The 16,141-nt window shown below is 43.9% G+C and overlaps 1 protein-coding gene across 1 annotated transcript in view; it reads right to left on the bottom strand.

Moving 5' to 3' along the window:
* LOC143289139 (uncharacterized) overlaps positions 1-7,620 on the bottom strand; it is a 215,185-nt gene extending 207,565 nt beyond the window's left edge. The window contains exon 1 of the mRNA XM_076598023.1: positions 7,071-7,620. The gene's annotated coding sequence lies outside the window, so the exon portion shown is untranslated. The remainder of the gene's footprint in view (positions 1-7,070) is intronic.
* Between the last annotated feature and the right edge of the window lie 8,521 nt (positions 7,621-16,141).

Genomic DNA, 16,141 nt, shown 5'->3' with positions numbered 1-16,141 from the left:
AAACAACAATTTTATTACACACACACACACACACACCATAATGATGATGATGATGATGATAACCAAATCAATAAACACGCACGCGAACAACACGCACGCGTGCACACACATGCTCACAGTGACACACACACACACACACCTGTGTACCCACGCTCGCATTAATGGCAGCTCGATGTAATCAAACTCTCTGGTAAAAAAAAAAAAAAAAAAAAAAAAAAAAAGCACAACAGGAAAACGAAAGCGGTAAAGATGGAACCCCGAGAAGTCCACTGCCTTCAATGGTAGAACATGAGCAACAACATCAACGGAAGAAGAAAAAGAAGTGGCGGGGGGGGTGAGGGGTGGGGGGGGGGAGGTCGAGACAGACGACGAGGAAAAAGAAGAAGAAGGAGAAGAAGAATGAGCAGGAGGAGGAGGAAGAGGAATAGGACGAGAGAGACGACTAGGAAAAAGAAAAAGAAGCAAGAGGAGGAGGAGGAGAGAGACGAGAAGGAGGAGGAGGAGGAAGAAGAAGGAGGAGGAGGAAGAAGGAAGAGGAGAAGGAGGAGGAATAGGACGAGAAAGACGACGAGGAAGAAGAAGAAGAAGAAGCAAGAGAAGAAGGAGGAGGAGAGAGATGAGAAGGAGGAGGAGGACGAGAGAGACGCCGAGGAAGAAGAAGAAGAAGGAAGAGAAGAAGAAGGAAGTAGAAGAAGAAGGAAGAAGAAAAAGGAGACAGAGGAGAACAAAAAGGAAGAGAAGGAAGAGGAAAAGAAATAAAGAGAACAACAACCAGAGAAGAGAAAAAAAAAGAAAAAAAAAGAAGAGAGAACAACACTGTAACAATGTAAGAAAAATGAGAAACAGCACACGATAAGCAGAAACAGCCACAGCAGGAAATACAACAACATAATGAATGGGAAGGAAACGGGAAGAGAAAAGCAATTATATATATATATATATATATATATAAGAATCAGGAAAAGACGATAAAGAACCACCACAACAAAACATCTGACAAAACTTTTAAAAGAAAGGGGGGGGGAAGGGGGGGGGGGGGAACAAAACCATCATTTATTTCACAGTGGGATGAAACTGAAATAGGGACAGACGTCTCATTGTGGTGGTATCAGCTTCCTTAAAGCTATTAACATCGGCACACTGAAAGCGCTCACGTTTTTCCTTTGTATCCGTTCGATTCTGAAGAACGCTAAAAGCGACTCGAGGACTTTAAAAAAACAAACAAAAAAAACAAACCCATTGTTCTATTTCTGGCTGTGGAAAACGGAGATAGTGTAATTTTGCTTAATCCCCCCCCCCCCCCCCCCCCCCCCCCCCCATCCCGCCCCGTTTTTTTCTTTTTCTTTTTCTTATTGTGAACAAGCTGCCTACTTTACAGTGAACGACAATCCCGTGAGAAATAATGAAAACAAAGAAAAACATGACTGTACGTACACACACACACACACACACACACACACACACACACACACACACGCCGCGCACGAATGCTCACACACACACACACACACACACACACAAACACATGTGTGCTTATATCCGAATTGTAACCTTACACGCTTTCTGTTGTTGTTTTTCAGCTTTTTTTTTTAATCCTCTTTATTACGGCGGTATACTGTAATATGTTCAACAACAACAACAACAACAACAAAAACTGTTTAAACCATATGTACACAAAAGTATTATAACTACATGAAACGAAAACCATCCGCACGTACATGTATATGTATACATGTTTCAGTCCAACAGAACCAGTGCCTCTGATTCGCAGTACAGTCAAAGAAGACTGACCGCACACAATGCGCGACCACCACGGTGAGTAAAAAAAAAGAAATGTCCATATCTCCTACCCCCCCCAAGCACCCCCCACCCCCCACCCCCCCCTCCCCTCCCCCCCCGGACGCCAAGCCCAGAGAAGCAGACAATACATTAGCGAAACAACGTTATATTGTAAAAAATAATAATAATAAAATAAAAAACTAATCTAAAAAATCTAACCAAGGTTACATCCGATGCCGATATATATATAAACGATGCGTGCACAGGGAAGCTTTTTTGCTCAATGCATGCACGGAAGTAAACGTGTTTTGTTTTCAGACCGAACAAGCCTCCCTCCGCTCGTCACCGAAACTCCTGTTGCGAACGAACAATCGATCTGTCTGTTCGCCATGCCATGGAAATTCCTTCAGGCCTCCCTCACGGGCAGACAATGCATGCTGCGGCGACACAATGGTACAATGCGCTTCGGGCAGGGCAGCAAAAATAATTGAAACGAGCGAGAATGGTGAACGACTGAAATAACGTACTGCTCTTCATCAACTTGGATGCAATCATTACGGTTTCAGTTTCAGTTTCAGTAGCTCAAGGAGGCATCACTGCGTTCGGACAAATCCATATACGCTACACCACATCTGCCAAGCAGATGCCTGACCAGCGGCGTAGCCCAACGCGCTTAGTCAGGCCTTGAGGAAAAAAAAAAGGTGAATAAATAATAGATAAGCGTACATAAATAAGTAAATAAATAAATAAATAAATAAATACGGATCATTACGGATGATGCTGGAATAAAATTTTACCAACGATATTGGAACGCCCGCCATGCACTATATATATATATATATATATATATATATATAAACGATTTGCGGAAATACTTTTTTATTTCATATTGACAGGCGCTCATGCGCGCGCGCGCACACACACACACACACACACACACACACACACATATATATATATATATATACACGAACGCGCGCGAAACTATACCACACACATGTATCAATAGGTTCCATCATATTTCTGTTTTCATGTGGAATCGAATACAAAAGATTGCCGAAGAAACACACACACACACACACACACACACACACACACACACACACACACACACACACACACACACACACACAAACACACAAACAAACAAACAAACAACAAAAACCCCACACAAAAAACCACGAGCATTTTATGTGTCCTCGAATACAAAAACATATAATTATCCTTGGTGAATTCCTTCACACACACACACAAAATATTATTTCGACGAGGTAACAATAAAACAAAAAGACTCTGGAATATCCAGTATCTATATAACGGCGACTTGAACCTGGAACACACAACAACCTCCCCCCCCCCCACGCCCCCCACCCCCCCACCGTACACTGAACGTACAGCAGACTCATCTCTGCTCCCGCTCATTAGTCCGGTTGTGGAACGAATTAAATAAGGCAAGTTAGGAACAAATTGCAACAGTTTGTTTTATGTTGTTTTTGGATAGTACCTATTGTAATAAAAACATTGTGAAAAAGGGAGATTGATTGAACTCTTAGTTTGTTTATAATTTTGATGAAATGACGTCACAAATGCTCTATTTCTACAGTAGAGCTGCGCTCAGTGTAAACATGGCCAAGTGACCATTCGTTGGATAGGTATCGTTATAAATCAGCAGAATTTAACAGAATTTAGCGTGTTGATTGGGAAAATGTGCTATATCTGTATAATTTCGATGAAACTGATGATGTTAAATGCTCTATTTTTAGAACAGGACTGCGGCCAGTAAAACATGGTCGAGTAACCATTCATTGGAAAGGTTCTGATATACATTGTTTTTAATTAGCGCCATTTGCTTGCAGAATTTATATATATATATATATATATATATATATATATATATATATATACATATATATATATATATATATATATATATATATATATATATATATATATATATATACCCATATTCAATAAACTGTGAAACAGTTTAGCGGTCAGTTCAAAAGCATATGGGGTGGGCCCCACATTGCAGCTTCACTTCCTTGCCGTGTGTTCCGCGCGTGATCACAGCCTTTTCTGGCGCACGATTATGGCTCATTTTTTCAAAATACTATACACTCCCGAATACAAACCTAGCAGCCTTTTGCTGTATAAATGAAGAGAAAGGGCAAAACGTAAACTATGCAGTTAGTATGATATTAAATACCTTAACAGCTGATCATAATGCTGCCATGATAGAAAGAACATGACCAAAACGTAAGTGTTTCGGGTTCCTTCAGCATCACTTTTTTTCTCCTTAAAACACGGAACAGTGAAATATAATCAGCCACAACAACAAAAACAAATCGATGAACAAATAAATGTTATTGAACAGCCACAGTTTTCCTGTCAACATTTGAATTATGGCATTCGGTGCAAATATCGCTTCCAGCAACTGCTGAAGACTAGATCCTGCCATGATCATCCTATGGAACGAAGAAAGTTCATTTCTGTATGAAAGCCGCGAAACAGTAAGACAATGGAGTGGAGTGGGCTACCATCTGGTTCACCGGCTACAATTATCCTTGACTTCCACAGAGAGTTTGATCAAAGGTGGTGACTGGAGTCACATGGAACTGGTTTGCCAATGCTGACAAGTCTGTGGGGTCCATTTCAATCATGGGTAGGAAGGTGAAGCAGCTTCGTCCTGGGAAGGGGCCATCACACACTGCTTGCATAGTTCCTGACCAGCCTGGTCGCGGAGAGCGTAATAGCCGTGAAATTTTCCACAAGAGGTCAATGAAATTTTTTACGGCAGTATGACTGACATCAAGAAGACCATATTCTAACTTCAGCTCAGAGTTGGAAAAGTGAAATATTTTTACTGGGATTTTCCAAGTGCTTTTCACTTTTGATGGCTCTGTTACTGCTGTTGGCAGGAGTGTCAGCAGCTATCCTTCCCATGCCATGGAAGGTGCCAGTCCCATCAATTGTTTGGATGTTGTGGTCCACAGTGCCACAAACTGCGCATAACTGGTTGGGGTCAAACCTTCAGTGCCAACGCCTTGGGTCAGTGCTGCAGATTGCTCAAATCTCTTAACTTCAGCATATGAAGAAGAGAACCCTAGTTTTCTCAAATGACCAACTAAATATTTCGAACCGATCAGATGATGAACTTCAACTCCGAGACCTAATGTAAATTTGATATTACGACCTTTGGTCTTGCTACTTGGATGTCTGACCAAGAGAAGCGATCTTCAGTTGACAATCTTTTGTTGTTGTTGTTGTGAAGCAGATAATCAAGAAAGAGTTTGACTGATGGTTGAAGGTATTCTAAGTTTTTATCCAAGCTAGCAATGTCAGAACTCAGTGGGTAGTGCTCTTTCGATGTGACCATGGCCTTGGTGTCCGAGAGGAGAAGTGAAGCAGCTGTTTGAATGATACGAAGTTTCTTTTTCTGTTTCGTCGTCAGTCTTTGTTTCTTTGGAAAAGTCTTTGATAATCTTTTCAACAGTTGTTTTGAAAGTAACAGCATTTGCTTTTCCTGTAATTGATGTGATAATGATGGTTTCCCCCAAAACGATCCTGTAACTTTTGTCGTGGGTTTCTTTTAGTGTAGGGTTCTTTTTTCTGTCCAGGTTTCTTAAGAAGCTGTCGCATTTTCTCTTGGAGACCTGTTAGTGTGATTTGTTCATCATCATTTTCCACCAGAAACTGTACCACTCTGAGAAATGCAGCTTTTCACTCTTCATCAGCTGGTCTACCCTTTCGTGTCGGATGGTTTAAATTCCCGTTATTGATGGTTCAAGACAAGCGCTTTGTGGAGTATTTTTGTTGTTCTAAAATTGACACTATATTGTTGGTGATGCATTGCATCTGCTGCATGCAGATCGTTAACAGACTTGATACAGTTTCTTACGGTCTGTGCCCACTGGTCGCCCCTCTCAAAACATTTCTCCAGGGGACTTTTTTCACATTCATAAGACAGAACGGCGAACACTGTGTCTGTGTCCTTACTCTATCATATGCTTCCGACTGCCCAAAGTAAGAAATTTTGTTCTAAATGGTTTGTCAACCTTTCTTCGGAGTTTAACGGGCGAGTGTTCTTCAGTTTTTTCTTCATTATGTTTCGCTCAAAGTCACTAGTTATTGAATTGGCGTTTGTATTATCGTGTTGGCATTTTTGTGAAGTCTCTGTCCAAGATGAAATGTGTAATTGTCCCCTCTCTCGGCATGATGCTTTCTGGAGTCCTTCCACAGCTTCTTCTGACTGAACAGTCTACACTGTGTTGTCGCCATCATGTTACAGTTTTCCACATAAGATACAGCAATGTCCCACAAGTAAGAAAAGAAGGAAGTGGGGAAAATCAACACTTTTTTTTTCTATCAGTCATCTCATTTAGTGTGCGCTTACCATATACGAATTTTTTTCACACAAACTGCTATTTTCGCTCTTTTCACGTTTTAATTTTTGAAAAGATATAATAATGTATTACTTTTTACGTACTTACCCACAATCATCTTGTGATAACTTCAGACACATTTCCAGTGTTTCACTGAGTAAGAAACACACACACACACACACACACACACACACACACACACACACATACACACACACACTGTGTGTGTGTGTGTGTGTGTGTGTGTATAGAGAGAGAGAGAGCAATATAACTTTTTGACGGAAAAATCGTTCCATACAAAAAACAACTGCACACTGCCAGCGCTTTGCTCGCCAGCTTTAATCTATGCTGTTGTTTTTTAGAATTATATTTTCCAGTCACACATGACATGTATCAAAGATAAATTCATTAAAACACTTGTGTTGCTGTATTTGCACACTAGATGTAAAAGATTACCATTTTATTCACCAGGATAAGTTGCAGCAGACGACGACTCAGCGTCCGCCATCACTTGTTTATCTTATCATTTCCTGTGAGCGGCGTGGCATTCTTGCTCTGACCTCGGGGTCAGCGCGCTGCCTTGTGCATGCCGAAGTATGGCTCTCCTTGCGGACTAAAAAGCTTATCTTGGTGAAATGAATTATCTTTTATTTAATTTTAATCCACTTTCCCGTATCTCCCTTTTTCTCCCTTTTGGATATGTTGTTGCTGCTGATTTTTAGAGTGGACTGAAGCAAAAAAACTGACTGTTGCAATTTTTTCCTTGGAAAATCATTCCAGAACCGGACTACATCGTTTTGACATGTCTGCCTTTGATGTATTTTCCCCTCTGCATCATCCGACACGTCACAACACACACATTCACAGTCAAAACATCACAGAAACACCTCACATACCATCACCACTTACTGTGCTAGATAGACTGAAGGCTTGCACACACTTAAAAAAAAAAAAAAAAAAAAATCACGGCAGTTGCTGTAGAAAACGTAAAAATCCTCCGCTCCGCTCTTCCACACACTGTGGGTCTGCCATCTTGGTTTGAGAGAGACTCGCGGATGCTCGCAGGAGAGAAGGGAAAGAACGATGTGTGCAGCGCATACGTATCCGTTGTGTTTCCTCTGGTCACTGACACACACACACACACACACACACACACGCGCGCGCGCGCGCGTACCACCACCACCACTACTACTACCACCACCTCCACACACCAGCACGCGCGTTGACACGCACGGGCTATTAGTACACACTGACACACACACTGTTGTCGACGACACTACTGCAAAACAAAAGACAAGAGTTCCGTAGCTCACACACAACGATGAAGCGAGTCGTGAATCGTAGCACTGTGTGTTCGTTCGCACGGTCGTTCTTCCTCTCTCACAGGCTTCGAGCTGCCAGCTAGACCTCGTGTGTTGGTTTGAGGCACAAGCTCAGCCACTCTCTCTCTCTCTCTCTCTCTCTCTCTCCGTCTCTCGCTCCCTTCGTCTCTCTCTCTCTCTCTCTCTCTCTCTCTTCCCACTCTCTCTCTCACACAGCGAAGAGCGAGTCCCTTCTGATTGCGGGCCTTCAAACCATGTGTTTGTGTGCGTACACGCCCAGTGCGTGTGTAAGACCGTGCGTCCGTGAACGTGCGTGTGACTATCCGTGCGTCTGTGATTGTGCGTGTAGTCCGTGCGTCTGTGAATATGCGTGCGTCCGTGGGCGGTGAGCCTCAGCGCGCAACGGGTCAGGAGAAGGGTGAGGAGGGAGGTTGGATGAAGGGAGTGAGGGGGGTGGGTGGTGGTAGGGTGAAAAAGAAGGGAGAAGAGGAAGGTCGGCAGGCATTTTTTTCTTCTTTTTTTTTCTTCTTTCTTTCTTTCTTTTTTATTATTTTTATTTTTTTTTTGGTGGTTGGAAAGACCAGCTTTAAAAAAGAAGAGAGAGAAAGAAAAAAAAAAAAAAGCGCCCTGCAAGACTGGCGTTATCAGCTCCATGCGCTGACCTGACCTGGGAACACCTCCCCCTCCCCCCCCCCCACCAGCACCCCACCCCTCCCTCATCAAGTCCTCTCCCTTCCCTCTCTCTCTGCCGCCATACGCCCTCTACTCTCCCTCTCTCTGTTCCCACGTGTGCCGGATGATAAAATAGCTAAGGGCACGTGGAAAACCTCTATGGGGCCCCCTCCCCGCTCTTCCTCCTCCTCCTCTTCCTCTTCCTCCTCCTCCTCCCTCTCACATTGCTTATCATCCTGCCCATGGGAAGAGTTGAGGTAATGATGGGGGTATGGCGGAGAGGGAGGGAGGGAGGGAGGGAGCAGAGAGTGGGAGAGGGGAAGGGTGGAGAGATAGAAGGACTGGAGAGAGAGAGAGAGAGAGAGGGGTGGTGGCAGGTCAGATGATATGACGTACAGTGTTTTGGGGTTGTAAAGTAGGGCACAGAGCTCAGCTCACGAATACGTGCCCTCAAAAAGAGCTGACGTGATGGTAACAAAAAAAAACAAAAAACCCCAGCAACAACAAAAACGAGAGCACCTTATCTTATTGCACAACTCTATGCAGGCTGTTATGTGTCGTTAGCGTTATCCCTCTGTCTCTGTCTTTGTCCCTGTCTGTCTGTCTGTCTGTCTGTCTGTCCCTCTCTCTTCTTGATTTGATGGGTGTGGTGTTCTTCTCACAATGCACTGGGTTTTTGGTGTGGTGGTTGTGTTTGTTTATATAATTATGTGGTATTTCTGAAAGTGGGGTATATGGGCAGCATAATTATGGTGGTGGTGGTGGTGGTGGTGGTGTGATGTTCATTTATGACAGGCTGGTGTTTATGTACTGACTGTATGGCATTATATATATATATATATATATATATATATATATATATATATATATATATATATATATACTGCAATTGGTTTGTGTGTGTGTGTGTGTTTAAGACTTTGCATGGGTGGTGGTAGTGGTGGTGGTGGTGGTGGTGGTGTGGGGTTACTGACCTTACAGGTGGTTTGAGTTTGCACTGTACGTGTTACTGTTTACACACACACACCTACTGCAGATGTTTACTGTAAGTGTTGTTATTTTGGGGGTTTTGGGGGGTGTATGTGTTTTTTGGTGTGGTTTTTTTTGTTGTTGTTTTTACACCACACGCAGGTGCTGTCTTCATTGCAGAAGTGGTGGTGGTGCTGTATGCATAAACTGCATGCATAGCGAGATTACATTGTTATTATTAGTTTACATTGTCGCTGCACGTATGGCTTTGTGCACACTGCTTGCCTACGGTGTTCTGGTGTGTGTGTGTGTGTGTGTGTGTGTGTGTGTGTGTGTGTGTTTTCAACTACCTGTTTACACACTGCGTCGTTGTTTACACCGCATGGGTGTTGCTGTTTACACTCCATGGGTGTTGCTGTTTACACTGCATGGGTGTTGCTGTTTACACTGCATGGGTGTTGCTGTTTACACTGCCTGCATAATTTTTTTTTATTCACACTGCATGGATATTGTTCTTCACACTGTATGGGTGGTGGTGTTTACAGTGCATGTGTTGTGTGGTGTTTACACTGGATGGGTGTTGCTGTTTACACTGTATGGGTGGTGGAGTTTACAGTGTATGGATGTCATCTACATTGTGTGGGTGTTGTTTACACTGCTTTACACTGTATGGGTGGTGGTGTTTACAGTGCATGTGTTGTGTGGTGTTTACACTGGATGGGTGTTGCTGTTTACACTGTATGGGTGGTGGAGTTTACAGTGAATGGATGTCATCTACATTGTGTGGGTGTTGTTTACACTGCTTTACACTGTATGGGTGGTGGTGTTTACAGTGCATGTTGTTGTGTGGTGTTTACACTGGATGGGTGTTGCTGTTTACACTGTATGGGTGGTGGAGTTTACAGTGAATGGATGTCATCTACATTGTGTGGGTGTTGTTTACACTGCTTTACACTGTATGGGTGGTGGTGTTTACAGTGCATGTTGTTGTGTGGTGTTTACACTGGATGGGTGTTGCTGTTTACACTGTATGGGTGGTGGAGTTTACAGTGAATGGATGTCATCTACATTGTGTGGGTGTTGTTTACACTGCTTTACACTGTATGGGTGGTGGTGTTTACAGTGCATGTTGTTGTGTGGTGTTTACACTGGATGGGTGTTGCTGTTTACACTGTATGGGTGGTGGAGTTTACAGTGTATGGATGTCATCTACATTGTGTGGGTGTTGTTTACACTGCTTCACACTGTATGGGTGGTGGTGTTTACAGTGCATGTGTTGTGTGGTGTTTACACTGGATGGGTGTTGCTGTTTACACTGTATGGGTGGTGGAGTTTACAGTGTATGGATGTCATCTACATTGTGTGGGTGTTGTTTACACTGCTTTACACTGTATGGGTGGTGGTGTTTACAGTGCATGTGTTGCGTGGTGTTTACACTGGATGGGTGTTGCTGTTTACACTGTATGGGTGGTGGAGTTTACAGTGTATGGATGTCATCTACATTGTGTGGGTGTTGTTTACACTGCTTTACACTGTATGGTTGGTGGTGTTTACAGTGCATGTTGTTGTGTGGTGTTTACACTGGATGGGTGTTGCTGTTTACACTCTGTATGGGTGGTGGAGTTTACAGTGTATGGATGTCATCTACATTGTGTGGGTGTTGTTTACACTGCTTTACACTGTATGGTTGGTGGTGTTTACAGTGCATGTTGTTGTGGTGGTGTTTACACTGGATGGGTGTTGCTGTTTACACTGTATGGGTGGTGGAGTTTACAGTGTATGGATGTCATCTACATAGTGTGGGTGTTGTTTACACTGCTTCACACTGTATGGGTGGTGGTGTTTACAGTGCATGTTGTTGTGGTGGTGTTTACACTGGATGGGTGTTGCTGTTTACACTGTATGGGTGGTGGAGTTTACAGTGAATGGATGTCATCTACATTGTGTGGGTGTTGTTTACACTGCTTTACACTGTATGGGTGGTGGTGTTTACAGTGCATGTTGTTGTGGTGGTGTTTACACTGGATGGGTGTTGCTGTTTACACTGTATGGGTGGTGGAGTTTACAGTGTATGGATGTCATCTACATAGTGTGGGTGTTGTTTACACTGCTTCACACTGTATGGGTGGTGGTGTTTGCAGTGCATGTGTTGTGTGGTGTTTACACTGGATGGGTGTTGCTGTTTACACTGTATGGGTGGTGGAGTTTACAGTGTATGGATGTCATCTACATTGTGTGGGTGTTGTTTACACTGCTTTAATACTGTATGGGTGGTGGTGTTTGCAGTGCATGTTGTTGTGTGGTGTTTACACTGGATGGGTGTTGCTGTTTACACTGTATGGGTGGTGGAGTTTACAGTGTATGGCCATGGATGTCATCTACATTGTGTGGGTGTTGTTTACACTGCTTTACACTGTATGGGTGGTGGTGTTTACAGTGCATGTGTTGTGTGGTGTTTACACTGGATGGGGGTTGCTGTTTACACTGTATGGGTGGTGGAGTTTACAGTGTATGGATGTCATCTACATTGTGTGGGTGTTGTTTACACTGCTTTACACTGTATGGTTGGTGGTGTTTACAGTGCATGTGTTGTGTGGTGTTTACACTGGAGGGGGTTGCTGTTTACACTGTATGGGTGGTGGAGTTTACAGTGTATGGATGTCATCTACATTGTGTGGGTGTTGTTTACACTGCTTTACACTGTATGGGTGGTGGTGTTTACAGTGCATGTGTTGTGTGGTGTTTACACTGGATGGGTGTTGCTGTTTACACTGTATGGGTGGTGGAGTTTACAGTGTATGGATGTCATCTACATTGTGTGGGTGTTGTTTACACTGCTTTACACTGTATGGGTGGTGGTGTTTACAGTGCATGTGTTGTGTGGTGTTTACACTGGATCGGTGGTGTTTACAGTGTATGGATGTTGTTTACATTGTGTGTGGGTGTTTTTTTTTACACTGCTTTACACTATATGGGTGGTGGTGTTTACATTGTATTAATCTTGTTTACACTGCTTTACAATGTATGGGTGATGGTGTTCACATTGTATGGTTGTTGTTTACACTGCTTTATACTGTATGTGTAATGGTGGTTACACTGTATAGGTGGTGGTGTTTACACCGTATGGATGTTGTTTACACTGTATGTTTTTTTCCACTGCTTTCCATTGTACAGGTGGTGTTGTTTACAGTGCATGTGTGGTGGTATTTACATGGAATGGGTGTTGCTATTTACACTGTAAGGGTGTTGGTCTTTACACTGTATGGATGTTGTTTACACTGTATGGTTGTTTACACAGCTTTACACTGTATAGGTGGTGGTGTTTACAGTGCATGTGTGGTGGTATTTACACGGAATGGGCGTTGCTATTCAAGCTGTATGGATGGTGCTGTTTACACTGTATGAATGTTCTTTACACCGCTTTAGACCGTATGGGTGGTGGTGGTGGTTACACTATGGGTGGTGGTGTTTACATTGTACGGATGTTGTTTACACTGTATGAATCTTCTTTACACCGCTTTACACTGTATGGGTGGTGGTGGTTACATTGTATGGAGGTTGTTTACACTGTATGAATCTTCTTTACACCGCTTTATACTGTATGGGTGGTGGTGTTTACACTACATGTGTAGTGAATTCTAAACTGGATGGGTGGTGTTGTTCAAACTGTATAGGTAGTGGTGTTTACACTACAAGGATGTTGTTTACACTATGTGTACGTTGTTGTTTACACTGCTTTACACTGTATGGGTGGTGGGGTGTTTACACTGCATGTGAGGTTATTTTCTTTTCTTTTTTACACTGGACTGACACGCAAACACACGCGCACGCACGCACGCACGCACACACGCACGTACGCACACACGCACGTACACACACACACACGCACGCACTAATTTTCTCGACATGTTAGCAGGCGAAACGGAACGCGGCAAAATGCCATATCCGTAATATGAACCCCGAACAGGAAATTTTGGAAGGCCGGAGATTACGCGCAAGGGTATGTGTGTGTGTGGGTATGTGTGTGTGTGTGTGTTTGTGTGTGTGCGTGCGTGCGTATGTGTGTGCGCTTCTCCGTGTGTGTGTGTGCGTGTGTGTGCGTGCGTATGTGTGTGCGCTTCTCCGTGTGTGTGTGTGTGTGTGCTCGCGCGCGCGTGCCGTGTACGTGTGTGTGCTTTTGTTCGTGTATTTATGCGCTTGTGCGTGTGTGCGCGCGCAAGAGAGAGAGAGAGAGAGAGAGTGTGTGTGTGTGTGTGTGTGTGTGCGTGCGAGTGCGCCTGTGTGTGTGTGTGTGTGTGTGTGTGTGTGTGTGCGAGTGCGCTTGTGTGTGTGTGTGTGTGCGTGTGTTTTCGGTGTGTGTGTGTGTGTGTGTGTGTGTGTGTGTGTGTGTGTGTGTGCGCGCGCGCGCGCGCGCGCGCGAATGGAATAGGTCATACAAATGAATCCGCATCCGGTAAAACACTCTCACAGCCGATTACTTTCAAAGAGCAGCAAAACGATTCTGGCCACAATAGTCACAGACGGTATATGCAGCATGTCGCCCTATTGACTTACAAAAAGGATGAGGCGAATAACAGACTCAGAGACAGACATACAGAGACAGACAAAGGAAGAAGTGAACAAACAGGAAAAAAACAAACAACAACCAACAACCAACAAACACACAAAACAAAGCTGAGGACCTGAATACAGAGCAAACATTAACAAGGCATCAAGGTCTTCAAGACTCACTTGTGATACACACTGAAGGGACATTAATAATAATAACAATACTAACTTATAAAAATTAGTTTGTTGAAATGTGTTTTCTATTCGTTATTATGATTACATACACCTTCGCGTTAAAAGAAAAGGGGGTGGGGGTGGGGTTGAAGCAAATTCGAACCATAGATGTTCAGGTCGAGAAAGCGTGGTTTTATGCACTGCGCTAACGCATAATGATGCAAGCAAGCGAATTCAAGTACATGGGCAGTATATTCACTGAAAGCGGCAAATTAGACAGAGAAATAGAGACCAGATGCCAGAAAGCCAACGCAGTCAGCTACCAACTCGCCCCTCTCTTGAAACATCCCAGCATCCCCATGAGCACCAAGGCGAAACTCATCAACGCCATTTACCTACCAACGCTCGCATACCAGTGCTAGACATGGTCCTTAACAAAAGCCCTCGAGAGAAAACTGGTCACCTGTGAAATGAAATGCTTGAGAAAAGCAGTGAACAAGACCAGGAGAGACAAGATCAGGAATGAGGTGATACGAGACATGGTAGGAACAAAACCAGTACTACAACACATAGAACAACAGAGGATCAAGTGGTTTGGACACCTCACACGTATGCCTCTGAACCAACCAGCTCTTCGGGCATACAACACCAAATACTCTGGCTGGAGAGCCAGAGGAAGACCAAGACGGCGCTGGAGCGGCGACTCAGTGGCAGACACCCTCAGAGCCCACGCGATGTCCCTCCTCCAGGCCACTCGCCTTGCTGCAGACAGACAACTGTATCTCCTCGCGACGCCCACCAGTACAAGCGGAAGGAAAAAGTAAAGTACTTAGCAAGCTAATGCGGGTTCGATAATGACGTTCAAAAATTATTATTTGAACATGTTCTTTTCGCGAAATAAATCGACAATGGTGATCGAAGTGATAACGCCGTATAAATCATGTTATTTTGGTATATCTCGGGCATTTACGAATTTCTTCATCCAAGTCCGAGGTAAAGGAGACGTTCCCATAGTCTCAAACACACTGTAGTATGTGTCCGTTTTTATAGATCTGCAGAGATCTGTGTTCAGCAAGCTTGTTTTTACACTCACTGAGAAACTAGGATACAGTCCATTCAATTTCTCTTTTTTCTTTCCTTTTTTTTCTGCCCCATCTGCGCCATTTCAGTGGCATAACTCCCACGCCGCTCATTTAGATTCCCCCATACACGGCCTCACCCGGGTTCATCCGTCACTGTGACAGTTCCAGCGTCGGCAGCCCGCAGGGAACCATCGATGTTAGGTCGCCAGGAGGCCACACACCAGAGGAGACCCTGCACTGCTGCTGAGTCACTTGGGTGGTGTTCAGTGGTGCCTGTTCTGATTCAACGTACTTAGGACACCACCTACTAAGCCTCCTGCTAACGACAATAATGGCTTAGTCGCGGAGCCAGATTGAGTGAGCGTCCCTCCCAGATCCCTCAAACAACAGTCCCCAATGAATTTGCCGACACTGAAGACACTGAAAGGACTCACCCCAAACACAGAAGTGGAGGGGTATTGAAACTGAGGTCACCATGAGAGCAGGGCATGAAAGGCCACAGACTTTGAGACTGTTTTGTTTATATTGATGGTGAGGAAGCAGGAGGATGACGATGACGATGTTGCTATGGAGGTCCATTTTGGTTTGGGACTGCGTGACAAGGCTGTACTCTACGCTTCCTGTCATAATGATATCCCGGCGTTAACCAGGCCCGAGAGATACAGACACTTGCAGTGTTGGTCAGGTAATTAGAGCAACACACCCAAATACGCATCCTTGAAGTGGATGATACTCGACTGTGTGGTCCCAGTCTCCCCATTTAAGCCCACAGCACACTCAACTCTGGGTAGGAGCCGGCCACGGGCCGAAAAAACCACCTCCGCTGGGATTCAAACCCGCGTCCTCCCAGCCGTCAGTCCGCGACTCTAACCACTTCGCCACGGCGGCTGGTTTTTTTTTCTGTTTATTCTAGTTAATTCAGTATCCACTTTATAACATTCATTTGCAGTAAACACGTCAATGATTATTTAAGATTTTTTTTTTTTAATCGGTGGTAAAGGAGACGTTGCCACCGTGTCACGCTTTGCAACATGTTTTGTCAAGATTTGCACATACCAGTGTAGACAAGGCTGACATTAACTTAGCGAAACGGTGGATTCAAATTTTCTTTTATGTTCATTCTAGTTAATTCAGAGTCCACTTTTGAATATCCATATGCAGTAAACACGCCAATAATGTAGTTAGTGTTACTGCATGTCTTATGTGCAGAATT

Source organism: Babylonia areolata, chromosome 13 (genome assembly GCF_041734735.1).
Source record: "Babylonia areolata isolate BAREFJ2019XMU chromosome 13, ASM4173473v1, whole genome shotgun sequence".
NCBI classification, from domain to species: Eukaryota; Metazoa; Mollusca; class Gastropoda; order Neogastropoda; family Buccinidae; genus Babylonia; species Babylonia areolata.
Note: the sequence above shows the minus strand (reverse complement) of the source record. Positions and strands in the feature narration are given on the sequence as shown.